A 27,629-nucleotide genomic window follows, 5' to 3' on the forward strand; every position below is an offset into this window, starting at 1 on the left:
GGAAGGAAAGAAATAGATACAAGACATGAAGGCAGTGAGTGCTGGAGAGGCCTGCCCCAGTTCAAGACAGCCTACTGCGCACATTTCTTTCTATTGCTCCAAGAACTGGAGATGAGTGACATCGCAGCAGTAGCTTTAAATAGGCCATGGTGAGCCAGACCTGGGCTGGAATACCAGGTGGTGCATGATTGTAATCTTAGCATTTGGGAGGCTGAGACAAGGAGGATCTCAGGTTCACAGCCAGCCTCAGCTAACTAGTGAGGCCCTCCACAACTTAGTGAGACCCTGTTTCAAAATAAAGAATAAAAAATAGGGCTGAAAGTGCAGCTTGGAGGTAGAATGCCCCTGGGTTCAATCCCTGGGACAGTAAAAAAATAAATACATAAATAAACAAACAAGCGAGCCATGGTGGAAATAGTTAGACCACACAATTCTAAAAATGCTTCACATCCAGACTTTTACCCCCAGAGAACCAGCTGTTAAACATTTAATCATATACCATTTTTCATTAAATCATATACCATTTTTCTATGGACAAAGAAAGGCTCTGTCTATGTCTTTCGTTTTTGCAAGTTAATATTCAGCCATTGAAGCCAAATGCAGTGGTGTATGCCTATAATCCCAGTATTTGGGAGGCTGAGACCAGATGATCAAAAGTGCAGCTTTAGCTACTTAGCAAGCCTCTTTTTCAGAATAAAAATAAAAAGAGCTGAAGGTATTGCTGAGTGGTAGAGAACCCTTGGAATTAATCCCCAGTACCACAAAAATATTCAGCCATTAATACCGTATTTGTCATACTCTGTATATTTTGCATACAACTCTTCCTAAAGTGAATTTCCAAGTTTTTATTTTCAGAACTGGGATTGAACCCACAGGCATTCTACCTCTGAGCTACATCCTCAGCTCTATTATTTTTATTATTTTGAAATAGGGTCTCACTAAGTTGTGGAGGGCCTCATTAAGTAGTTGAAGCTGGCCTCAAACCTGTGATCCTCTTGTCTTAGCCCCCAAGTACTAGGATTACAAGCATGCGCCACCCCCACCTGGCTTTCACATATTTTTTAAGGAAGCAACAGAACCAAATTAGGGAATGGAGGAGTTAACACGTGTGTGTGTGTGTGTGTATGCGCTTGTGTATAAGTATGATGTTGGATAAGAAAAATTTTTAATTTGTTCTTAAAGATCCAGCCTATCAAACCGGGCATGGTGGAGCATGCTTGTAATCTCAACATTTGGGAGGCTGAGACAGGAGGATCACAGTTCACAGACAGCCTCAGCTACTTAGCAAGGCCCTTTGCAATTCAGTGAGACCCTGTTTCAAAATAAAAAATCAAAAATAGGGCTGGAGGTGTAGCTCGGAGGTAGAATGCCTCTGGGTTCCATCCCCAATACCACACACACAAAAAAGATGTGGCCTATCTTCAAATAATAATCAAATGGACAGTTTCAAGTGTGATTTAATTTTAGGATATGAGTCGGATGGCAATGACCCAGAACATACCACATTAACAACTAAGAGAAAATTCCCGTCTTGATCACCACCCACCCCTTGCGTGCTCTTCCAGAGGCTTCCCATTGTTCATGATCTGAGGAGCGACAGCTCTGTGGGCAAAGGACAACCATGGCAGTGCACCTTCAAATGAACACTGTCCTAAGACAATGGCAAACACCTCCCCTTGAGTAGAAAATAACATCTGTATCTCCATTCGAACTATATGATTCTATGACAGCTTCCTAACCTTCTCGTTCAGATGTTAATGAAATGCTTTCCGGCCTGCTTTCATAGTCAGGATCCGCTCAATAAAAGCTTTACTGCTAAACGGTGGCATCCGGCAGTGTTATTCTCCTGGGGTTGTGTGGACCCTGCTGTCATGTGTCCATCAAAGGGAACAATGCCGAGGGGTCTCCAAAGGACTGCCTTGGCCAGTGTTAAGTGGCAGAATGGCAACATTTTCCTTTGTGAGTTGAAGGACGTTTGTACTTAAAAGTCTTTAAGAAAAAGAAATACTGAGTGCAATTTCTGTAAAACCTTAAAATTAAATGTGTGGTTTCTCTCTATTGTGCTGCATCTGGTTTCTGTAGAATGAATCTTGTTGATGCCAGTTTCAAGGTTGCTGTTCTTTGTGCTTTTAAACCAAGGTCAAGCAAGAGGCAGCTCAGAGGCCTTGAGATTGTCATTGACAAGGAAAATAGAAGCTTTATAGCTGGAGCACTAATTAATCACTTCTGGAAAAAAGAAATAGGAAAAAGGATAACATATATATATATATATATATATATATATATATATACACACACACACACACACACACACACACATATATACATATATATAAACACATATGTACGCACATTTTGCCTGTCCCCAGCTAATAATAAATAAATTTATTGTATGATCTTATGTTATTATATATATATAAACATACTTTAAGATACACAGATATATGCTCTGTAGCAGATGAGTCTCAAGGAAAAATATTTCTATTACAATACCTTTCCAAATTATTGTCATGGTGAAGGCTACCCTTCAAGTCTGAGGTTTCAGAGTTAACTGTTTCCATTAAAATTTGAATCTTGGGCTGGGAATGTAGCTCAGCATCACACACACACACACACACACACACACACACACACACACACACCCTCAATCTTTACTGCCAATATGTTGCACTGGATCCCAATATTTCATAAGTAATTTAAGACAAGAATGTTTTTCACAGCATGCTTATCTTCATGTACAAAATTCAACAATTAATACCATAATAATTCACAAATGAAACATTCTCAAAATAAATGTTTAAATTCAAGACTTGTATATGAAAATGAATTTGTTTCAAAGTCATGATTTGTTCATCCCGACTTGACCAGATATTTCATGAGCTCCTATTATGTGTCAGACATTGTGAAATTACTTCATATATATATATATATATATATATATATATATATATATATATTTTTTTTTTTTTTTTTTGCAGGTTTGGGAATGGAACCCAGGGCATTTGTCCTCCAGCTACACCCCCTGCTACATTTTTTATTCTTTATTTTGAAACAGGGTCTCACTAAGTTGCAGAGGGCCTGCCTCACTTAGTAGCTGAGGCTGTCCGTGAACCGCAGTACTCCGGTCTCAGCCTCCTGAATGCTGGGATTAAAGTGTAAGCCACCACGCCCGGCTATGTTTATATATTTTTCTGAAACATATACAATAGTGCAGAGTTTGGTGTAATAGTCTCACAACACTTTTTGTTAATCACTGTTTTGAATATTTAATTTTTTGTTACCTTAAACACGTTTACCTTAAACTGAAATTTAGAACTTGTTTTCAGGATGAAATTCAATTTTATTTCTGTACGTACATAGCATCATGCTCCGATCAGAATGCAGACTCTTCCAATTCATAAAGATAATATGAATACAGTAATATTTTATTCTTTGAGAACGTTAAGAAATCAAATAAATGTCATTCACTCCTTCATATCCAAACATCTACTGAAAACTGACAAACCAGGAGTTGCATGTGATCGTAAAGATACAACAAAGACCAAAATGTCCTCCAAAATGTCTACCCTCATGGAATTTTGGATCTTGTAGTAAGGGAGTTCAATTGCTTTTCGGACAGAAGAACCACCCGTTGTTGAAAAATACGGGAAGGCCATGCAACCCAGAATAGGGTTTCTGTATACCCACGTCAGTACCCCACAACGAGCTGGGAGTGGTGGCACATGCCTGTAATCTCAGTACCTGGGAGGCTGAGGCAGAAAGATTGTTAGTTCGAGACCAGCCTCAGCAACTTAGTAAGACTTTCATCAACCTGGAGAGATTCTATTACAAAATAAAAATAAAGTCGGGCTGAAGGTGTAGCTCAGAGGCTCAATCCCCAGTATCACACACAAATGTACTCTATATCAATACCCAAAAGAGAGGAAAGGATTGGCCAGGCTGAAGAAAATTACTGAGATTTGAAATAGCAATAACAACAACTATTCAGGAAAAGAAAAAGACCTGGGAAAGATTAGAATATGCTTAGTTGAGTTTAGCATTTGAAAAAAAAAGTTAGCAAAATAACGTTCTGAGAAGTAAGCAGGAGCAGCTGCCTGGGTCTGGGTGCCTGTGAGTTCTATTAAGGCTCTGGGAGCCCTTAAGGTAACCACGGGAATGAAAGTCTTCAGAGATTATAACCACGGGAATGAAAGTCTTCAGAGATTATGATTTGTGCCTTGAAGTGATCACTCTGCCCAGGGTGAAAAATGTAGTAAAGGACAGGGAGGCTGGAAGGAGGAAACACAAGACCCTCAAGGTAGCAAAGTGTGAGAGTACAGTACCCCGAACTAAACTGGTGGCAGTGGTGATGGAGAGGGTTGTTGTGATTGGAGAGGTGGCTAGGCAGTGGGATGAGCAAGATCAGTGGCTGGGTGTAGATGGAAGCAAGGATGACATAAATCTATGCCAGGGTCTTTCCACCTTGGCACCATCGACATTTGAGGCCAGATCATTGTTTATTGCTAGGGCTCGCCTGTGCACTGTAAGATGTTTAACATCACCCCTGCTCTCTACTGACTAATTAACAAGAAGCTGTCTCCTCCTGATGACAACCAAAGATCTCTCCAAATACTGACAAATGTCCTCTGAAGAAGCACACTTGCCTCTGGTTGAGAGCCACTGCTTTATTAAAATGACAGTGCTTTTCAGCCTTGGCTCCACATTACAATCACCTGGGAAGCTTTCAAAACACACTTGATGCTTTACCTGTATCCGCAACCATTAGATCAGCATCTCAGGAAATAAAACCATGACAGTTTTCTAAAATAATTCTAAGGTATAGTTAAGCTCAAGAGAGCCGCTGATTTGGGTTGTATTTAAAAATTTAAAATCCAGATAGATTAACATGCTTCCACAAACACCACACCTTTTACTAAATTTTCAACATTTTTTGGTATAGGGGATTCAACCCAGGGACATTCTATCTCTGAGCTGCACCCCCAACCCCTCTTTTTGTGGTACTGGGGATAGAACCCAGGGGCATTCTACCTCCAAACTATACCCCGAGTCCTAGTTTTTAGTCTTTATATTTTTTGAAACAAGGGCTCACTGAGTTGCAAGGAACCTCGACCCGTGATCCTCCAGTCTCTGCCTCCTGAATGCTGGGATTACAAGTGTGTGTCACCACGCCTGGCCTCCCCCAATTCTTTTTTGTTTTTTATATTAAAACAAGGTATTGGGGTTGGGGATTTGGCTCAGTGGCAGAGCGCTTGCCTAGCAAGCGCAAAGCTCTGGGTTTGATCCTCGGCCCCATAAAAAACAATTGAAAAAAGTATAAAAAATATACAAAATAAAAAAAAAACACAAAATATCTGCTGGACGTGGTGGCGCACGCTTATAATCCCAGCGCTTGGGAGGCTAAGACAAGAGGATCGCACGGGTTCGAAGCCAGCCTCAGCTACTTAGTGAGGCTCTCAGCAACTTAGTGAGACCCTGTTTCCAAATAAAGAATAAAATGCCCCAGGGTTCAATACCCAGAACCAATAAATAAATAAATAATAAAACAAGGTATCACTAAGTTGCTGAGGGTCTTGCTATGTTGCTGAGGCTGGCCTCAAACATGTGATCCTCCTGTCTCAGCATCCCAAGTGCTGAGATTACAGGTGTACACCACCATGTCCAGCCTAAATTTTAAACATTTTAAAGCAAAAGTTTTGAGCTGAAGGTATAATATGCTTAATTGTAGAGTACTTGCCTAGAATGCAAGAGATGCTGCTTTCAATCTCCTACATAGCTGCACACACACACAAAAGGCAATGCTAAGGCAAAAGTTGTAGATATTCTTTATAGAGCCGGGCGTGGTGGCGCACGCTTGTAATCCCTGCGCTTGGGAGGCGGAGACAGGAGGATCGCACAGGTTCGAAGCCAGCCTCGGCTACTTAGTGAGGCTCTCAGCAACTTAGTGAGACCCTGTTTCCAAATAAAGTATAAAATAGGTCTGGGGATATAGCCCGGAGGTAGAAAAGCCCCTGGGTTCCACCCCCCAGTACCACACAAAAAAAAAGATATTCTTTATAGTGAATGTAATGTAAATGTTCCCTTCTGATGAGACATAATTATGAATGTTTAAAAATATTAATATTCAATATACAGAAACTGCTCTTAGGCATTATTACAATGGGGGAGTTAGCTAACCCCTGCACCAGATGGCCCCAAACTATGATTCATTGATGATTTCGTTCTTTTTTCAGAACAAGAATTTAAGGCATTCTGGGTCATTTCTTGATTGATCATATCAGTATTTCTCTACTTTTCGTTCTTTTTGGCCCTCGATTAGCATACTTCACATACAAATTTGAGGTTTTAATCAATTGTAGACTGAGAAAGTTTCTAAACTATAGTATTAGAATGGAGTTAAACAATAACCATGGCGACTTTCAAGAAGGAACTAATAATGTTCAATAGGGTGATATAATAGTTTTAGTACATGGAAAACTTCCCAATTTACTCCAAAAGCCTAACATAAGGCAGGCATCAACCTCAGCAAGATATCAAGGAGAGAGAGCTAGAGAGAGAGAAGTTCATCTATCAGTATAGATATAAGAGTATAAATAAAACATTATCAGGTCAATATATTAAATGATAATACATTTAGACAATACAAAGTTTATTCCTCAAAAATGCTTTAAACTTAATAAGTATAAGAATAAATATATTAGCCCAACGTGATGGCACACGCTTGTAATTCCAGCATTTGGGAGGCTGAGACCAGAGGACCGTGCTTTGCAGACAGCCTCAGCTACTTAGTGAGGCCCTCTGCAACTCAGTGAGACTCGGTTTCAAAATAAAGAATAAAAATAAGGCTGGGGGTATAGCTTGGAGGTAGAATGTCCCTGGCTTCCATCCCCAGTACCACACACACAGACACACACACACACACACACACACACACACACACACACACACACACTATATATATATATATATATATATATATATATATATATGAAAGGCATATGACCATATTCAGTAAATGTTAAAATATAAAAACATCAGCAACTATTCTTTTTTATTAAAAAATGAAAATAAACTGTCTAGAAATACAAGACTTTCCTAAACCTATGAAAATATTACAAACATTAAATAGCTTAGAAACACTCATTAGGTTAAGAACAAGACAAAATAAATGCCCTCTACAAGCACTACAATTCATCATTGAATTAGAATTTACAGATTACGTTTAAAAAATTCTGGAAGAGCCTGGCATGGTGATGCACACAAGTAATCCCATTACTTTGTAGGCTGAGACAGGAAAATCACAGGTTCAAGGCCAGCCACAACAACTTTGCAAGGACCTGTTGGAAGAGATATATGAGACTTAAACTCTAGAAAAGAGAAAGCAAAATAAACATGATTTTCACCCTTCAAGAAAATTAAATAAAAAATTTAAAATGTCTGTAAGGTAGCGGGGCGTAGTGGCACACGCTTGTAATCCCCGCACTTGGGAGGCAGAGACAGGAGGATCACGCAGGTTCGAAGCCAGCCGCACGTGCTGGCTTAGGAGACCCTGTTTCCAAATAAAAATGTAAAAATAGGTCTGGGAGTGTAGCCCGGAGGTAGAAGGGCTTCCAGGAACCCCAGTACCACCAAAAAAAAAAAAAAATGTCTGTAAGGTAATAAGAAATAAATTATACATACAAAAAAAATCAGTACTTTTCTAATGTATTACTGTAATCAGGAAATATAATATAATAATAATAAACACACCCAATAAAATAACCTATGGATTAACTAAGAATAAAATAAATAATATTTAAATAGAGAGAATTAAACCAGGCATGGTGGCACATGTTTGTAATCCCAGCATTCGGGAAGCTGAGACAGGAGGATTGTGGTTCATGGCCAGCCTCAGCTACTTGGTGAGGCCCTCTGCAATTTAGTGAGATCCTGTTTCAAAATAAAGAATAAAAAATAGGGTGGGAAGTGTAGCTTGGAGGCAGAATGCCCCTAGGTTCCATCCCCGGTACCTCAAAAAAAAATAGAGAAAATTATATTTTATTGAGAAATATTACAAAATATCTGAAATTGATCTAGATAACATGTTTTGTTTTGTTTTGTTTTGGTGGTACTGGGGTTTCTGAAAGCCCTTCTTTCTACCTCCGGGCTACACTCCCAGACCTATTTTATACTTTTTTTTAAATTTGGAAACAGGGTCTCTTAAGCCAGCATGGCTGGCTTCGAACCTGCGCGATCCTCCTATCTCTGCCTCACAAGTGCGGGGATTACAAGCGTGCGCCACCACACCCGGCTAGATAACATGTTTGAAGATAAAGCTCAGCACTATAAAAAGATTGTTTCTTCCAAAATTAACCTAAAAATTCAACACATCACAATCATTGTCCCAATCAAACATTAAATGAATTTGACAGTTTTTGTTTTTGTTTTTGCAGTACTAGGAATGGAACACAGTGGCATTCTATATCCGAGCTGCACCTCCAGCCCTATTTTTTTATTCTTTATTTTAAAGCAGGGTCTCACTGATTTGCAAAGGGCCTCATTAAGTAGCTGAGGCTGGCCACGAACCTTTGATCCTCTTGTCTCAGCCTTCCAAATGCCAAGATAAGAAGTGTGTGCCACCATGCCCAGCTAATTTGACAGCTTTCAAAACAAAATATTTGTCACGGAGTTCATTTTTAGTAATCAGGGAAATGAAAAGCAGAACTGCATCTAGATTTCATCTCACTCCAGATAGAATGACAATCATCAAGAATACAAACAATAATAAATGCTGGTGAGAACTTAGAGAAATAGGAACTTTTTTTTTTTTTTTTGCAGTACTGAGGATGGAACCCAGGGGCAATCTACCTCTGAGCTACACCCAAGCCCTATTTTTTATTCTTTATTTTTTGAAACAAGGTCTCACTAAGTTGCAAAGGGCCTCGCTAAATTATCAAGGCTGGCTTCGAACCTGCGATTGTCCTGTGTCAGCCTCTCAAATGCTGAGATACAAGCGTGGGCCACCATGCCCAGCATGGAAAATAGGAACTCTTATACAGTGTTGGTGGGATTATTATAGATTAGTACAGTATGGAAGTTTCTCAAAAGACTAAGAATGGAACCAATTAGCATAAGACCCACCTATACCACCCCTCGCTGTCTTTCCAAAAGAACTAAAGTCAGCACACTGATACGTGTATACCCATGTTTATAGTAGTGCGATTCACAAGAGTTACGTTATGGAAACAGCCTTGATGCCTGCCAATGGATGGATGGATGGATGGATGGATGGATGGATGGATGGATAGAGGGAATGAGGTATATAACCACAATTGAGTTTTTCTTAACCATAAATAAGAGCCAAAATATGTCATTGTAGGAAAATGGATGGAAATGGAGAACATTGTGCTGAGTAAAATAAACCAGATTCAGGAAGTCAAGGGCCACATATATTCTATCATATGTAGAAACTAGAGAGAAAAAATAGGGATTTTATGAAAATAGAAGGGAGGCCAACAAAGTAGAAAAGAGAATGGGATGGGAGAGCTGGTGAAAAAAAGAGGAAGTACTAGAAAATAAAATTGACCAATTATATTATGTGTGTGTGTGTGTGTGTGTGTGTATATGAATTTGTAGTCCCACCATACATATAACTATAATGTGCTGATGCAAAAAAATTTAAAAGAATTCCTCCTATTGACCCATTTTCTCCCTAGCTTCCATATATTAGGGAGATCATCTGGTTTCTTAATTTCGTGACTGACTAATCTCGCTTAGCATAATGTTCTCCAGGTCCATCCATAAAGAAGAACACAATTTTGTTCTTCTTTATGGCTGAGTAAAATTTCATTGTGTACATAGGACATAGTTTTGTAATCCCATTCATCTGTTGATGGACATATTGGCTGGAAGGGAATTGGCGGGGAGAAGAGGGAAATACCCTAATGTGCATGATATACATTCACAAACATATCAAAGTCAATCACTAAGTCAAACATGAGAAGGAGGGAGGGGGAGGAAATGGGGTGGGAATTGGGGAAGGGCTAAATGAGTGATGTGTGCATGGATGCCTCTACTATTTTGGACCCCATTAAGATGTATGACTACAATGCACCAATAAAAAATTTTTTTTCTTAGCTTAGTCTTTTCCAGATTTTATTTTATGTATTTATTTTTTTATTAAAAGTAAATGTTATATATTTAATCTTTATTTGGTACCCTCTCCCCCCGTCTCCCTTCCCCCCTCCCGATACTTAATACCCAGGCTAACCTTGCTATATTTGTACTTTTACACCTCTTTGGAAATAGCCACTCATCAATCAAGTTTAGCCTCCTTCCTCTCTTATTTTTCCATTCAAACTTTGCTGAGATTTCCCTTCCATTATCTGGAGTCCCTCTGGTATCCCCAATGCTCACTCGTTTGGGCAAATTAGAGGAAACATATGTCCCTTCTTTCTGTGTTTGGCTGATCTCACTTAACATAATGCTTTCCAGCACTTTCCATCTTCTTACGAATAACGTGATTTTGTTCTTCTTTATAGCTGAATAGAATTCCATTGTGTGTATTTCCCATAACTTTAATTAAAAAAATTTTTAAAGAATATTTTTAAACTGGTAGAAATTTGCTCTGAAGATGTAAAAACATATGACAAAAGCCGGGTGTGGTGGCACACGCTTATAATCCCAGTACTTGGGAGGCTGAGACAAGAGGATCACACAGGTTCGAAGCCAGCCCCAGCTACTTAGTGAGGCTTTCAGCAACTTAATGAGACCCTGTTTCCAAATAAAGTATAAAATAGGTCTGGGAATATATACAAGAGGTATAAAAGCCCCTGGGTTCCACCCCTAGTACTATAACTATATAAATATAACAAAAAGTTAAGTCGGGCAAGGTGGCACAAGCTTGTAATCCCAGCATTCGGGAGGCGGAGACAGGAGGATGGCAGTTCGGGGACAGCCTCAGATACTTAGCGAGGCCCCTCGAAACTCAGTGAGTCTTGTTTCAAAACATAAAGACTAGCTGGGCGTGGTGGCGCACGCTTGTACTCCCCGTACTTGGGAGGCGTGGACAGGAGGATGGCACAGGTTCGAAGCCAGCCTCAGCTACTTAGTGAGACCCTGTTTCCAAATAAAGTATAAAATAGGTCTGGGTATAGGCTGGAGGTATAAAAGCCCCTGGGTTCCACCCTCAGTACTATATATATTAGGACTGGAACTGTAGCTTAGAAGTAGAATGCCCCTGAGTTCCATCCACAGTTCCGCAAAAAACAAAAGTTAAAACAATTTGACATTAGCATAAAGTAAATATATAGATCTTGAAAAAGAATATAGAGTACAAACCCATCCCATTTAGGAAGTTTTAAATGAAAACTCATTGAACCCGGCATGATAGTGCACATCCGTAATTCCAGTACTTGAGAGGTTAAGACAGGAGATTTACAGATTCTAAGTCAGCCTCAGCAATTTAATGAGGATGTTGGCAACTTAGTGAGACCTTACTTCAAATTTATATAGGGGATTGAGATATAGCCCAGAGGTAGAACACACCAGGGTTTGATCCCTAGTACCACAAAAAAATAAAATAAAAAGAATCATTGGGGAAAAGTGAGTTATTTTACAAATGGTGCTGCAAATTTGTTATTTGAGAAAAATAATTTGCTATTCTTCATACCATTCATAAAAATAAATGCCAAATTGGTGAAATATGTTAAAATTTAAAGTAAAACTGCAAAATTACCTGCAGAAAATATATGAACACATTTTCATGTTCTTGATATAGAAGAGCCCTCTCAACAAAAGAACGAACCCCCCAAACTACCAAAAAATGGTTGAGATTTCCTAAATAAGAATTAAATTTCTATATTAAAAAAGAAAGCATAAACAGAATTAAAAGATGAACAAAAGACTAAAGGAAGCCGGGTATGGTGGCTAACACTTGCAATTCCAGCATTTGGGAGGCTGAGACAGGAGAATCGAGGTTAGCAGACCACCTCAGCACTTAGTGAGGACCTCTGCAACTCAGTGAGAACCTGTCTCAAAATAAAGAATAGAAATTAGGGCTGCGGGTAGATCAAAGATAGAATGTCCCTGGGTTCCACCCCCAGTATCACAAAAAAGACTAAAGGAAAATATTTTCAGGCATATATCAGGCAAATAATTATCATCCTTTTTTTTTTTTTTTTTTTTTTTTTTTTTTTTTGGTGGTACTGAGGTTCCTGGAAGCCCTTCTACCTCCGGGCTACACGCCCAGACCTATTTTTACATTTTTATTTGGAAACAGTGGGTCTCCTAAGCCAGCACGTGCGGCTGACTTAGAACCTGCGCGATCCTCCTGTCTCTGCCTCCCAAGCGCGGGGATTACAACGTGCGCCACCACGCCCGGCTAGCCATGATATTTTTTTTAATCCTACCATGGAATGCTACTCACCAATAAGAAGGACTTGACTTGAATGACTCTTCAGAGACATAGGCTGAAAAAAAATGTCAATCCCCAAACGTTATATACTATACTATTCCACTTATAAAACATTCTTGAAATGACAGAATTGTAGAAGTGGTCAATTGACTAATGGTGGCCAGTGGTTAATGAGGGAGTGAAGGAGGGAAGTGGATGTGACTATCGAAGGAGGGATCCTGCAATGATGGAACTGTTTAGTACGTTGATGGTATCAATGTTGATTTCTTGGTTTTAGTGGTTTACTCTAGTTTTGTAATATGCTCCCATTGGGCAAAATGTAAAGGTTACATAGGATGTGTCTTTATTATTTCTTAGAAATGCATGTGGATCTCTAATGATCTAATAATTAAAAGTTTAATTTAAAGCAAAAACTAAGCAGGGAGTAGTGACACATGCTTGTAATCCCAGCATTTGGGAGGCTGAGACAGGAGGATCGTGGTTTGAGGACAGCCTCAGCTACTTAGTGAGTCCCTCTGCAACTTGGTGAGACTCTGTTTTAAAATAAATAATAAAAAATAGGGCTGGGGGTGTAGCTCAGAGATAGAATGCCCCTACATTCAATCCCCACTTCCACTCCCCCCACACAAAAACTAAATAAATCCTAAAATCTTAAGAAAATAAAAAGTATGCAACAGAAAATAATCAAAAAGCTTGAACACCTCTTGCTTTTTTACAAAAGAAATTCAAGTGGCCAGAAAGTAGGTGAAAAGAAGTATCACCTTGGTCTTCCTTTCATTATTCCCATCCTCCTTCCTTTCTCTATTTTCTCTGCACTGGGAACAGCTCACCTGCCAAGGTCCCTTACCCCCTGAAAATGTATACCTGCTCCATGCTCCCCCCCACCCCTCCTTGGTCAGAAGCACCTCTCAGCTGCTGATCTGAACCTCATCTGCAGTGGTGCTGAACCGACCACAGACAATGACAGATGGGACACTCAACACCTTGGCAGCCTCGCGGCCCCTGACCTCACTTATCCCTAACTGCAGCTTCCAAGTCTACATTGTTTCAAGGGATATCGACAGCCAAGTTCATCAGTGCTGGGGCTACCACAGTGTGGGTGGCTGGCTCTGGGGCTGGAATTGGGACTGTGTTTAGAAGCCTCATTATTTTTTTTAATGCTAGGAACTGTTCTCTGAAATAACAGCTCTTCTCCTCTGCCATTCTGAGCTTCCGCCTCTCGGAGGCCATGGGCTCTTTTGCCAGAGAGTGGCCTTTCTCATCCTCTTCGTCATGTGAAGGAGCAGTCTCCACTATCCATTCTGCCTCCTATGTCTTGTCTACCCTGTATGTCCCTTCTCCAAGACCTTCCCAGGCAGCCTGGGGAGAGTGGTTGGCTCAGGGTGTGACCAAGGGAAGACAAATACTGTATTAATAAGAAACATAAAAGAATTATCACTTCATTAGTAAGTATGAACATAAAACTCATATTATAGTTCAGTATCACATTTCTTGAAGTAATATTACAAATCCTGACCAATAATTAAACAGTTTTCAAGAGTTGACAGACAGGGTTTTGTTTGTTTGTTTGTTTGTTTGTTTTTGCAGTACTGGGAATGGAACCCATGGGCATTGTACCTCCATGCTACACCTCCAGCCCTATTTTTTAGTCTTTTTATTTTTTGAAACAGGGTCTCACTGAGTTGCAAAGGGCCTCGCTAAGTAGCTGAGATTGTCTGTGAACCAAGATCCTTTGGTCTCAGCCTCCTGAATACTGGGATTACAAGCATGAGCCACCATGCCCGGCTTATATTACACCCTTTTAAAGAGCAATTTAGAAACATTATCAAAATTTTTAACAAATTGAACCCAGTAAATTCAATGTGTCCAGTGAGGAGATTGTATAAATTGCCTTCAAAAGTAAATATATATAATCTATTTAGAAACATCAAAAATATTAAACAAATTATGGCACATCCATAGCATGGGATACTGGGGAACTCTATTTTGAAGACTGAGACAAAAACACATGTAACATGATGGAAAGAGCTCGAAGTTGCACAGTTACAAAAACAAAACATTATATTCTATGTTTAGTTTCTTACTCTTTCTTGCCCTGCTTCCCTCAGTGCCTTATCAGTCTCCCCAGGATGGTTCCCTAATAAATCACCTACACATAAATCCTCATCTCAAGGTTTGTTTCTAGGTCAATCAACCTAAGACAGATGCCCACAGGGGAGAAGGGGCAGAGTAAAAGGAAAATCTCCACACTTACCTTTAGGGGCTACTGAACAGAACCTATACAACATAGCCCCCTGTTATGTCCAACAATCCCCCTTGCAAACAAGAAAAAGACCAAAAATGTCTGGAGCTTGCAAGACAAATTGTTATAAAGGAGTTATCTCTGGGAATTAGGGTTGAGAGGGAGTAAAGAGATATTTTTATTTGTTACTCTGCATACTTCTATATTGTCTGTGCTTTTTATGGTAAGCATGAGCTCAAATATCACAAGTGCAGTTAAAAAACACATCAAGAATTCATCACACAGCCTTTGTCACTGCCATTTGGTCTGTGCTGCAGCCTTCAAAAAGGGTTTGGGACTGGGAATACGCGCAGCCTTCCCAAAGGGTGTGTGAGGGCAAAGAACTTTAAGAAAATCGATTTCCAGATCCTCAACTTCCTTTTGTGCTCTTATCTAAAATTGATAATGCAGACACCTCTTCTGCCTTTGCAGAATATTACTGTAGTGTATTTCCCCAGAGCATTAAAATTTCTGTGGTGCCCATGAAAATTAGTAATTAGAAATATTAGTTTTGCTTTTGGAGAAATAAATGAGTTTATTGGCTAGGTAATGAATCTTTTAGCATGATAAGTCGTTTCTAATTTTTTGTTTTCCTCAAAATGGAAGGAATACTTAATGGAGTTGCATGCTAATATTTTTCATTTTTTATTCCTTGGTGTTGGGGAATGAACTCAGGGGCATTCTGCCTCTGATTTATACCCCCAGCCCTATTGTTTTTAAATTTGGAAACGGGGTCTTGCTACATTGCTGAGAGCCTCACTAAGTTGTTAAGGCTGGCTTAGAACCCGTGATCCTCCTGCCTCAGCCTTCCAAGTACTGGGATTATAGGCATGTGCCTCCACACCTGGCTTAATATATCATGAAAATTTACTTTCAACGATATAGGACTATTTTATATTTTACAGAAAATTCGAAGCGGTTATAGGACCTGAGTGTTAGTCCTTGAACAAAACTCCTTCTTCCTATGCATTTATTTGATTGTCAGGACTCGAATCTAGAAGAGCAAATAATGGGTATAACTTGATATTGAACTCTAACTCTGTAGCATTAATTAACATTCAACTAGAAATATGAATGAATTTGAAAAAACTTCTAGCAATATAATTAAGAGATGCATTTTTGAGTTGCTGGTATAACTCAGTGGAAAAGCACTCACTCGGCATACTCAAGGCCCAGGTTTTCAGACCTAGCCCTGCAAAACAAGTGATGATTTTTTAATGATTTTTTAATTTTTTGTGATACTGAAGATGGAACCCTCACTGAGTAGCTGAGACTGTCTGCGAACCTGCAATCCTCCTGTCTTAGCCTCCCAAGAACCAAGATTATAAGCATGTGCCACCAGACCCAGCTATATATTTTTACTCTTAATGTTAAATAATTACTTATAATATTTTAAAATATATTTTTGTTTTGGTTAGCTACGCCCTAATAATTATTACATAAATAACCCAATAAAGAAATTTTCAAACCTAAATATCATGGAGTTTTTAAATTATTTCTATTCATATATATATGCATATATGCAATACTGAGGATGGAACCCAGAGACATTCTACTTCCAAGCTACACTCCCAGCCCTATTTTTTATTCTTTATTTTGAAACAAGGTCTCACTGAGTTGCAAAGGGCCTCACTAAGTAGCTGAGGCTGGCTACGAACCTGCGATCCTCTAGTCTCAGCCTCCCAAATGCTGGGATTACAAGCATGCGGCACCATGCCAGGCTTATATATGTATTTTTATAATGGAAAAATGTAGCATAAAATTGTGTCAATGAAGTAGAATAACAATGCAATTTCTGATAAGTATGTGAAGTAATGTACATGTTAACTAGCTCCACGGAACAATTCCACTATATATACATATGTCAATACTGAAAGGTAGTCTCACAATGTCAAGTATGTCTCGCGGCATCTCCGCTTCCAGGGTTCCACCTCCTGTCCCCACCGCGAGATCACATGGAGGAGGGGAGGGGCCCGACTTATCAAATACATCATGTTGTATGTGATAAATATATGTGATTTTTTGTCATTAAAAAAGAGAACCGATGGGTATGATGGTGCACACTTGTAATCCCAGTACTTGGGTGGATGAGATAAGAGGACCCCAGGTTCTCAGATAGCCTCAGCTACTTAGTGAGGTCCTGTTTCAAAATAAAGAATAAAAATAGGTCTGAGGGTGTAGCCCAGAGGTAGAATTCCCCTGGGTTCAATCCCTAGTACTGGAAAGAAAGAAAGAAAGAAAGAAAGAAAGAAAGAAAGAAAGAAAGAAAGAAAGAAAGAAAGAAAGAAAGAAAGAAAGAAAGAAAGAAAGAAAGGGAGAGAGAAAATCTGGGCGTGGTGGCACATGCCTCTAATCCCAGTACTTGAGAGGCTGAAACAGGAGAGATTGCAGGTTCAAAGTCAGGCCCAGCAACTTAGTGAGGCCTTCCAAAACTTGGTGAGACCCTGTTTCAAAATAAAAAACAATATAGAACACTCCTGGGTTCAATCCCCAGTATCATTTTTTTTAAAAAAGTATTGCTTATTTTTAAATCAATAATGGTATCAAATAACTAATATTCCACATACAGCACTGTGATATACCACAGAATATTTTATAGGAATCATGCAACAGTTTTATTTCAGCTTTGTAGCTAATGGCAGATAGCAAGTTTTAAATAAAATAAGTAGAACTGTATGTTCAGAGCACTGTGGTAGAGTGTGGGCCTTTTGGAGTTCCCACTCTGAGAAGTAAGGCTTGTCAGAAAGAGGGGGAGGCCGAAGTTATTTTAGTCAGGGCCAAGAAAGGAACAGTCTCTTCTAGCTTATGGACTCTTCAGCTGACAGGTTTGTGTTCCAAGGTGACCCTGCTTAGCCCTGTTTGAAGTAGCAGATTGTAGCGGAAAAGGGGCAGGAAATAGCTGAACAGGTTAGGAGGGAATGTCTTCAAGAGAACATTCTGCTCTGGAAACAAACAAGGGAGCCGTCTTTCTCTGACCAATTACTCATGACCTTTAGAATCTGCTTCTGGGAACGCCTGAGATTGCCACTGTGTGCTTTGAACCCACTGTTTTGTTAACTTTGAAGACAACTGTTACTAATATGTCATAGAATTCTGAAATTTCTTTTCTTTAAATATCTTCATATCTGTTGAAATTCATGGGGTAAGAAACCCAAACAGAAATTCCCATGGGAATCTAAAAATTGTCATACTAGTTCACTGTTGTACCCAGGCAAAGAGTATAGTACTTTATTTCCGATAACTGTTGCACAAAATGTTTAAAAATCAAATATGAAAACTTAGGTTCACTCAATAGCCTGATGGAGTCCTTTTTATTTATTTATTTATTTATTTATTTATTTGTTTATTTTATTTTTATTTATTTTTGGTACTGGAGATTGAAACCAGGGGTGTTGTAGTCCAAGATACAGGTACATACTCAACCCTTTTTATTTTTATTATTTATTTATTTATGTATTTATTTATTTATTTATTTATTTATTTATTTTGTGGTACTGGAGATGGAACCCAGAAGCATTCTACCTCTAGAGATACACCTCCAGCCCTATAGTTTATTCTTTATTTTGAAACAGGGTCTCACTGAGTTGCAGAGGGCCTCATTAAGTAGCTGAGGCTGGCCACAAACCATAATCCTCCTGTCTCAGCCTCCCAAATGCTGGGATTACAAGTGTGTGCCACCACACCGGGTTTATTTTATATTTTGAAACAGGGTCATTGTGTTGCTAAGAGTAACCTTGAACCTGAGAGCCTCCTGTCTCAACCTTTCAAGTACTAGGATTATAACTGTGTGCCACCACTCCTGACAGAGTCCCTTTTATAATCACTAACACTTATTAAGTGCTGAAATGTACCAGGCACTATGTTAAGCACTTTACATAGATGATCATGTGAATTCTCATAATGACTGTTAGGTCGGGTCCCTCCTTTCCCCCACAGGACCCCTCAGCAGGGACAGGAGATGGAACCCCAGAAGCCAGAGAAGAGTTGCTGGAGACTCCAGGCATCATAAGGCAGACTCCAGAGGTCGCGAGATTATGTTGTGAGAGAATCTGCATTCCCCACACTGCTAGCTCCACTCCAAAGCCTCCACTTTAAACACTGGTACTTCTGCTCCGCTGCGCGACTCTACAGACAACATGGTTTATCAGTTCCTTCTCCCCGAGGTCCAGAAATATCATCCACAAGGGGCCAGGTTTTATTAAAGCAGCTTTTAATAACCTGGTTGGTATTTACCTCCTTCGCAACTCCCCAGCTCAATTTTAACATTACAATGACCTTACCTGATATTTTATCACTATTTTGCAGATGAGGATATTTATTTATTTTTATTATATTTATGTATGTGGTACTGAGGATTGAACTCAGGGGCATTCTACCTCCAAGCTAAACCCCAGCCCTATTTTATTTTATTTTATTTATTTTTATTTTTATCTATTTATTTTATTTTCACTTATTTATTTTTCTGCGGTACTGGGTATGGAACCCAGGAGCATTCTACCTTCAAGCTACACTCCCAGCCTTATTTTTTAATTTATTTTATTTATTTTTTATTTTTTTTGGTGGTACCGGGGTTCCTGGAAGCCCTTCTACTTCCGGGCTACACTCCCAGACTTATTTTATACTTTTTTATTTTTGGAAACAGGGTCTTTTTAAGCCAGCATGTCTGGTTTAGAACCTGTGTGATCCTCCTGTCTCCACCTTCCAAGCGTGGGGATTAAAAGTGTGCGCCACAGAGGCTGGCTGCGAACCGGGATCCTCCTGTCTCAGCCTCCCAAATGCTGGGATTTCAAGCATGCACCACAATGCCAGACTTTATTTTTATTTTAAACAAGGTCTTGCTAGGTTGATGAGAGTCTCCCTACTTGCTAAGGCTGCCCTCGAACCTGCAATCTTCCTGTCTTAACTTTCCAAGTACTACACACCCAGCTCAGATGAGGATATTTAAATAACTTGTTCCAAATCAAATAGCACTGACACATAGCATGTCAATTTTTAATTTGTTTCATGTGGAATTTGAATGAAGGTGTTTGCTATGTTTTTGATGATTACCAATTGGCCATTTCCATTTCCGTTGCAAATTATGGCCCCCTAGCAGTTCTCTGGTTAATTTACTCCATAAATTTATTTTCCAAGATCCATACTTGTGAATGTTTGCATGTTGAAAGTGGTAAACTGAAACTGAGCTTGGCAGCACACACCTATAATCCCAGTACTTGGGAGACTGAGACAGGAGAATTGCAGGTTTGAGGTCAAACTCAGCAATTTATTTTTATTTTCAAAATAAAAAAAGAGCTGGGCGTATAGCTTGTAGGTAGAATGCTCCTGGGTTCAATTCCTAGTATGAAAAGAGAAGAAAAGAAAGGAAAAGAAGAGAAGAGAAAACAAAAGAAAATGGTAAGCTGAACTTCCTATTGTCTAATGTTCATTTTCAAACATGTACTTCTGCAAATCCATAGTCCTTCTTCTTTTCTCTGTTCCTCATTTTTCCTTAGGGGCATGGTCCATTGCCTGTGCATATTAATATAAATTGAAATAATTGATTAGAGACATCTTCATATTACAACTTTTTTTTTGAGGATCTGGGGATGGAACCCAAGGGCATTCAACCTCCGAGCTACACCCCCTGCCCTATTTTTTATTCTTTATTTTGAAACAGGGTCTCACTAAGTTACAGAGGGCCTCACTAAGTAGCTGAGGCTGTCTGCAAACCGTGATCCTCCAGTCTCAGCCTCCCAAATGTTGGGATTAAAGCATGCGCCACCACGCCCGGCCAACTTTTATTTTTTAAAAGAATTTTCTCTCAGCCTGACATGGTGGTAACATGCCTGTAACCCAGTATTTGGAAAGCTGAGACAGGAGGATTGCAGGTTTGAGGCCAGCATCAGCAATAGAGATTGTCAGCAACTAAGCAAGACTCTATTTCAAAATAAAAAGGGTTTGGAGTATAGCTTGTAGTAGAATGTCCCTGGGTTCAATTTCCAGTACCAAAAAAAATCAAGAAAGAAAAGAATTTTCTCTGAAAGGAGTATAGATGAGAACCATTCCAAAATTAGACCCTTAGGTCAGGAAATAAACACAAATGATGTGCACTAGCTTTAAAACTGTCACAAAAGAAAGAAATCAAGAATTAATTACAATAAAGTTAACGAGATTTATCAAGCGTTTCTTCTAACAGCAGTAGAGGAAAAACTGCAGGATTTGCTGGAAACTGGTTCTGTATTTTGGGACTTCTATTACTGCATAAGCTTTTAAAGGCCAAGGCTTGTCCTTTTTATACAGTGATGTATCCCTAGCTCTCACGACAGGGTCTTGCACATAGTAGATGTTCAGTAAATGTTGGATAATTTAATTAATGTGCTTCATGGCCTAACCAGAAGAATAACTGATGATCATATTGGTTGACAAAAGGTGGTGTTGGTTGCATTATTTCATTATTACTCATTGCTGAAATTATTGTGTAGAACAGTGATATCCTCTCAACAGTGAAACCTTCATGCCTACTACTTTCTGCTTTCTGGAACAATAAGGTAGCCATGGTATTGGGAAGGTAAGACAGAGCATGTCTCTAATATTCCCTCCCCTTCAAGATAGCTCAGGGCCTTGTTACTCACAGTGTGGTCATCAGGCAGGTCCTGGGTGTGAATGCTTTGCTGCCTGTCCACAAGACAAGATTATGTACAGAAACAGAGGAGTAAGAAAATAAAAATTTTTGTAGTAATTTTACAACGCAGCAGCATCTAAGAATTCATTTTTATTGTGAGTTTATAAAACATCAGACCTTGATGAATTCCAAATTTAAAACAACTACGCTCCCTTACTGGTTCTTGAGAAACAGTAGTGCCATTGTTAAAAAAAAAAAAAAGGCTGTGTTGGATCAATCTGTGCTTTGGTGACTTGCACTGAAAAAAGGACGTCCATCCCAACACACAGACAACACTTCCTGGCAGAACATATTTAGAGCCTAAAATCCTTGAAGTACTCAAAGCTGTTGATGTTTAAAACATACCAAAATCTAGGAGGAAAGGGGTAACAGGAGGAGGTCGAGTTGCAGAAAGGGCCCTATAGAGAAGCAATTAAGGTGACCAGTCAAAGGGGATGGGATGGGGGAGGATAGAACCTCTTTCAAACTCAGGAGATATGTAAACAAATGGATCAAAGATATTCACCAATCAAACATGGGATCAAAGGAGGGGGAGGGAATGGGATGGGGACTGGATGAGGGCAAATTGGATGACGTGTGCTTGTATATCCTCTCAAGTCTTGTATTCCAATGTCCTGTATGATTACAATGCACCAATAATTTAAAAAAAAACATTTTTTAATTCCCTGAGGCCGGGCGTGGTGGCACACGCTTGTAATCCCCGTGCTTGGGAGGTGGAGACAGAATGATCCCGCTGGTTTGAAGTCAGCCTCGCTGGCTTAAGAGACCCTGTTTCCAAGTAAAAATATTTAAGAAAAAATAGGTCTGGGAGAGTAGCCCGGAGGTAGAGGGGTTTCCAGGAACCCCAGTACCACCAAAAGAAAAAAAATCCCTACTAAGCGCGAATTTCTCTAGTACAATTATCTCTAATGCAAATCTTATTTGCAACTACTACCTTTTAACAGTTTGATCACTTCCTACCTAGGAATAATTCTTGGTACCAGGCAACTGGTTCCAGAGGTGCCAAAGAACAACTTTATTTGTTTGTTTATTTATTTATTTATTTATTTTTGCGGATTTGGGGATGGAACCCAGGGGCATTTGACCTCCAAGCTACACCACCTGCCCTATTTTTTATTTTGAAACCGGGTCTCACTAAGTTGCGGAGGACCTCCCTAAGTAGATGAGGCTGTCCGCGAACCGTGATCCTCCGGTCTCAGCCTCCTGAATTCTGGGATTCCAAGTGTGAGTCACCATACCCGGCTCAAACTTTAAATAACAATAATAATCCCCAGAGTAGTTTTCAATCCAAAAACTATGGCAAATTCAATATTAAAAGTTTCTGGGGAGACTTCCGGGAAGATGGCGACGGAGGAAAGCGGCACTTACAAGTCCCGCTAACAATCCAACTCTACTACCACAAAACCAGCGCCTTTCAGAGCCAGAAAACACCACCAGCAAAGAAATAAAAACGGTAAATACAAGGGACAGAGAAAAAGGGCTGGAAAATCAAGACACCGGAAAAAAAAAAACCAGCCCGAAGTGCCGCGCCCGCGCGGCGCGGAGCGGCCAGAGCCGCAGCGCAGATTTGGGGGAGCCACGGAATGGAGCGGCCAGAGCAGCCGGAGCGGCCAGAGCCGCAGCGCAGATTGGGGGGAGCCGCGGAGCAGAGCGGCCTGAGCAGCCGGAGCTCAGGCTCTGGCCTGAGCAGACGGCCAGAGCCGTCGCGGAACCGCCTGAGCGGCCGGAGTGGCCAGACCCGCAGTGCAGAGCAGCCGAAGCCGCAGTTCAGAGCAGCCCAGCAGAGCGGCCAGAAGAGCCGGAGCAGCCACAGCCGCAGCGCGGATTGGCTGGAGCGGCGGCGCGGAGTGGCCGGAGCTGCGGAGTGGAGCGGCTGGAGCAGCCGGCGTGGAGCAGCCAGAACAGCTGAGCGGAGCAGCCAGAGCAGCCGAGCAGAGCGGCCAGAGCAGCCGGAGCAGCCAGAGCCGCGTCGCGGAACAGCCAGAGTGGCCAGACCCGCGGTGCAGAGCAGCCAGAGCCGCGGTGCAGAGCGGCCGGAGCAGCTGGAGTGGCCAGAGCCGTGGTGCGGAGCAGCCAGAGCCGTGGCGCAGAGCGGCCGGAGCGGCGCAGCCTACATCTCCCCTAGCAGCACCAGGCTCCAGAGAGGAGGGAGACTCAAAACAGAGATCAAATCCAGAGAGGAGGTACTCTGGCCTCGCGGCCTAGGATGCAGAAGCAGCGTCTTACTGCTGGCGGCAGCGGTGAGTTCACCCGACGGCCCTAGACCAACCCACTCAACCAGCCACCAGGAGCCTGAGAGGAGGGGTGGACAGTGAGCCGAGGTGAGCAGGTGCTGAACAGCCGGGCGGCAGTCAGCAGTTTTGTTGGTGCAGGGAACATCTAAAGCTCCCAAGGGCCGGGCACAGCACAACTGGCAAGGACTCAGAGCGGAGTTCAAAACCAGAGAATAAATACGCCGCATCACGGCCGAGGGCGTGGCAGTGGTGCCATATTGCCAGTGGCGGCAGCAGCAAATCCACCGAGTTCACTACAGCTCCATCAGCGCACTCAACAACCGTGAGTCAAATTGCGGCCCCTAGGGGAGAAATCCCAGTACTGCACTCCCAGGGACTTGCGCAGATAGTCTCCCTGGGTCGGAGATTTTAGCAGTGCAGCCCATTGGGGGAGTGGCAGTGGCAGAGATATCATACCATAGTCACAACTCCCCACTGGAGAACGCCCAACTTGGCACCCCCCACGGTCTAAGCAGCCTTGATTGACTCCCTGGGTCTGAGACTTTGTGATACAACCCAGTAAAGGAGTAGTGGTGACTGAGATACCACAGACACGAGATCCAGAGCATCTTAAGTGAACTCGTAGTGACTCAGGGAAGAACCCAGAGAAGGCACAAACTTCCAAAATCATGGGAAAGAGAAATAACAATGGAGCAGTGAATGCCAACAACCCCACTACATCAGAATTTGATAACACAGAAATCCAAAGATCTCTAGAAGATCAAATTAGGAAAATAACTTTAGAAATAATAGAGGACTTTCGAAAGGAATTTAGAGAGAGTCAAAAAGAGATAAAGGATGCAATTAATGAAGTAAAGGCTTCAATTCAAAGTATAAACAACAGATTAGACCACATGGAGAATAGAATCTCGCTTCTTGAAGATGATCATTCTAAAAATGAACGCATAGTTTCTAATTTAGAAAAAAAAACCCGACAGCAGGAATCTGACATTGAAGAAATATGGGCCCATTTCAAGAGAGCTAACCTAAGAATAATTGGAATAGAGGAGGGAAAATTAGGTGAAACCAAAGGGATCAACAATCTCTTCAAGGAAGTAATAGCAGAAAATTTTCCAAACATAGAGCAAGAAGTCGATACACAGGTCCAGGAAACTTATAGAACTCCCTTTAGACAGGATCAGAGAAGAGGATCCCCACGCCACATAAATGTCAAAATGACTAATGTGGAAGCCAAGGAGAGAATCTTAAAGGCAACAAAAACAAAAGGCCACGTGACATTCAGAGGCAAACCAATTAGAATCACTCCAGACTTCCCAAACCAAGTTATGAAAGCCAGAAGGGCTTGGAGTAACATATTCCAAACTTTGAAAGAAAACAACTTCCAGCCAAAAATTTCCTACCCAGCAAAACTATCCATCAAATTAGATGGGGAAATAAGAAGCTTCCATGACAAACAGCAACTGAAGGAATTTATGTCTTCAAAACCAGCGCTAGAGAAAATACTCAAGGAGATTAACTGCAAAGAGGAAATGGGTAATACACGCCAGAACCAAAGAAACAAGAATTCCCATCCAGCAGACAACTAAGCAAAGAAGAATAAACAGTATCTCAAACAGAAATAAGATCTTAACATGTTGGGAATTAAAAATTATCTCTCTATAATCACACTGAATGTAAATGGCCTCAACTCCCCAATAAAAAGACATAAAGTGGCAAAATGGATTAAAAGCCAGAATCCATCCATCTGCTGCTTACAAGAAACACACCTTACAAGTAAAGATAGGAACAAAGAGTAAAGGGCTGGAGCAAGGTAATCCATGCTAATGGTACTCGAAGACAAGCAGGAGTAGCAACTATGATATCAGACAAGTTAGACTTCAAACCCAAACTTATTAGAAGAGACAAAGAAGGTCACATTTTACTGGTAAAAGGAATAGTCCAGCAAGAGGAAATAACAATAATCAACATCTATGCCCCAAACATAGGGGCAGCTACTTTCATAAATCAAACTCTTTGTGATATGAAGTCACACATAAATCCCAACACAATAATACTGGGAGACTTCAACACACCTCTCACAATACTAGACCGATCTTCCAGACAAAGGGTCAGTAAAGATGTCTCAGAACTAAAGAACACCATTAACCAAATGGACCTGTTGGACACATATAGAATATTTCACCCAACTACAGCAGAGTTTACATTTTTCTCAGCTGCTCATGGAACCTTCTCCAAAATAGATCACATCCTGGGACACAAAATGAGCACTAGCAAATTTAAAAAATGTTACATACTTCCCTGTGTCATTTCAGACCATAATGGAATTAAACTAGAAATCAACTATAAGAAGACCCAGAGAAACAACATAAACATGTGGAGACTGAACACCACACTTTTGAATTAAGAATGGGTCATAGAAGATGTAAGAGGTGAAATCAAGAAATTTCTAGAAACAAATGAAAATAAAGAAACAACATATCAAAACCTCTGGGACACTTTGAAGGCAGTATTAAGAGGAAAATTTATAGCACTGAGTGCTCACATAAGAAAAACAGAAAATCTTCAAATAAATAGCCTTATGACACACCTCAAAGCCCTTGAAAAGCAGGAACAATTGAACCCCAAAGCCAGCAGAAGACGGGAAATTATTAAAATTAGAGCAGAAATTAACAAAATAGAGAATAAAAAACAATACAGAAAATCAACAAAACCAAAAGCTGGTTTCTTGAAAAAATTAACAAGATTGATAAACCACTAGCCAACCTAACTAAAAAAAAGAGAGAATCAACCCAAATTATGAAGATAAGGGATGAAAAAGGAGACATTACTACTGACAGCGTAGAAATCCAGAGGATTATCAGAAACTACTTTGAAAAACTATACTCCAACAAAATGAAAAATCTGGAGGAAATCGACAACTTCCTAGATAAATACAACCTTCCTAAACTGAGTCAAGAAGATATAGAACACTTAAACCAACCAATAACAATCAAAGAGATTGAAATAGCAATAAAGAGCTTACCATCAAAGAAAAGCCCAGGACCAGATTGTTTCCCAAGTGAATTCTATAAAACCTTTATAGGAGAACTAATCCCAATACTACTCAAACTATTTCGGGAAATAGAAAAAACCGGGACTCTCCCAAATACATTCTATGAAGCCAACATCACACTAATACCCAAACCGAATAAAGACAGTTCAAGGAAGGAAAACTACAGGCCTATATCTCTGATGAACTTGGATGCAAAACTATTAAACAAAATACTAGCAACACGCATTCAAAACCACATCAAGAAAATCATTCACCAAGACCAGATAGGGTTCATCCCAGGGATGCAAGGCTGGTTCAATATACGAAAATCAATCCATGTAATTCATCATATAAACAGAATCAAAGACAAAAACCACATGATCATCTCAATAGATGCTGAAAAAGCATTTGATAAAATTCAACATCCATTTATGATAAAAACACTGCAGAGAATTGGAATAGAAGGAACATATCTCATCATTATTAAGGCAATCTACAATAAGCCCACTGCCAACATCATATTAAATGGGGAAAAACTTCAAGAATTTCCCCTAAAAACTGGAACGAGACAAGGATGTCCACTATCACCACTTCTCTTCAATATAGTACTAGAGACTCTAGCCAGAGCAATAAAGCAAGAAAAGGAAATCAAAGGAGTACAAATAGGAAAAGAAGAACTTAAGCTTTCACTATTTGCAGATGACATGATACTATATTTAGAAAACCCAACAAACTCAACCAAAAGGCTTATAGAACTGATCAACAAATTCAGCAAGGTATCTGGATACAAAATCAATCTTAAAAAATCAGAAGCTTTCCTGTACACCAACCATAAATCCACTGAAAAAGAAATTCAGAAAACACTTCCACTCAGGATCTCCCACAAAAAAAATAAAATACCTAGGAATAAACTTGACCAAGGAGGTAAAAGATATCTATAAAGAAAATTATAAAACACTGAAAAAAGAAATCGAAGAAGATCTTAGAAGATGGAAAGACCTTCCATGTTCATGGATTGGCAGAATAAATAT

General features: G+C 40.2%; 1 pseudogene across 1 annotated transcript in view; it reads right to left on the minus strand.

Annotated features, from left to right (window-relative positions):
* The window catches only part of LOC308278829 (BTB/POZ domain-containing protein KCTD18-like), a 143,311-nt pseudogene extending 139,655 nt beyond the window's left edge, over positions 1–3,656 (minus strand). The window contains exons 1-2 of the transcript in view: positions 3,506–3,656; positions 1,547–1,675 (exon numbers count right to left, since the gene is read on the minus strand). The product of the transcript in view is annotated as a BTB/POZ domain-containing protein KCTD18-like (transcript). The remainder of the gene's footprint in view (positions 1–1,546; positions 1,676–3,505) is intronic.
* Between the last annotated feature and the right edge of the window lie 23,973 nt (positions 3,657–27,629).

The sequence above is a fragment of the Muscardinus avellanarius genome (genome assembly GCF_963383645.1).
Source record: "Muscardinus avellanarius genome assembly, chromosome: X".
Taxonomy (NCBI): Eukaryota; Metazoa; Chordata; class Mammalia; order Rodentia; family Gliridae; genus Muscardinus; species Muscardinus avellanarius.